The following is a 1,396-nucleotide window of genomic DNA, read 5'->3' on the forward strand; positions in this document are numbered from 1 at the left end:
CAGGAGGCCACTATACACTGTAGGTTCAGAAATTTTGTTTTAGTGTAGAAGGTGATAATCCCTTGTGACTTCAGGGTCAAATTAAATGATGCAAAGCAGAGATCAGTTTGACAAAGTGTACAACCTTCAATTGGAGAACCAGCAGTCGACCACCCCTGATATCTAGCAGGGAACACAAAGAAAAAACATAGTGTGCACTGACCAGCGTCACGATGCAACAAGCAAACCATAATGTATAAAATAGAGATTTGACGAAACTTTCTACTATTGTCACTGGATTAAAGATTTTGAGCCTTGCATTCTATAATATGCATATATTTTCTGCTGTAGAAGAAACGGGATCTTTGAGTTGCCATGTGGCTCAGGCAGGACTCTGAAAAATCTTTACTAATTTTCTTATCTATCCAGATCTCCGCAGTCGCAAAAGATTCAAATTCTCATCTATCGATCCCTTGTATAGCTTTCTATCTACGGAAAACACAACACACTCTATCCAACATTGTATCAAACGTGCTTGTCTTTGCTCAATCCTTTTTTGGGGGGGGGGGGGTAAATAGAGTCTTAAAATTTAACAATTTTCTCTATTTGGTTTAAGTAAGAGTTTTACGGCAGTGGCACACAATAAGGCCACACAAGTGCCGAAGATTAGGGGTATTTTACAAGAAAGTGACAAACGCAAAAAAAGGAGAAGTAAGGACGATAGATGTTTGGCAGGAAAGAAGGAGCAAACCAGGCACGAGCACCAGCCAACAACCCAATTCCTGGCACTCCTCATTAATTTGCATCAATTATTTTTTGGGTGTTCTATTTTTCAACAAATACTCATAATGATAGATCTAGCTATCCACTAGGCGACTAATGCATCATCAACGTTAATAGAATATCTAATCTCGAGCTTTTTTTGTCAGGACAAATGTGTAAGAATTGAACTCTTGCAGTTGATTTGATTTTGACTGCTGTAAACATTCCTTCTTAAATTTAACACAGAAAATGATTTGCCTTAACTATCTTGAATTTTTTCGAGTACCCCTGAGTGCTGACCGGTCGAATTGTAATATGACTCCAATTATTCGTCCGTTTTCCTTCCAACACAGCCTAGTTCATGTTTTGAAAGAAACCGGATGCGCAACGTACAAACACTCGGTTTCTTTGTTTTGCTATCAGTTTGCAGATATTGAGTTGGGATTGATATGTTTGTCCCTTTTTTCCCCTTTTTTTTTACAATTTGTCTCTATTACCGCCCACCTCTACATTACTGTCTGTCTGTCTGTCTGTCTGTCTGTCTGTCTGTCTGTCTGTCTGTCTGTCTGTCTGTCTGTCTGTCTGTCTGTCTGTCTGTCTGTCTGTCTGTCTGTCTGTCTGTCTGTCTGTCTGTCTGTCTGTCTGTCTGTTCTTT

Source organism: Aplysia californica, unplaced genomic scaffold (genome assembly GCF_000002075.1).
Source record: "Aplysia californica isolate F4 #8 unplaced genomic scaffold, AplCal3.0 scaffold00138, whole genome shotgun sequence".
In the NCBI taxonomy this organism is placed as follows: domain Eukaryota; kingdom Metazoa; phylum Mollusca; class Gastropoda; order Aplysiida; family Aplysiidae; genus Aplysia; species Aplysia californica.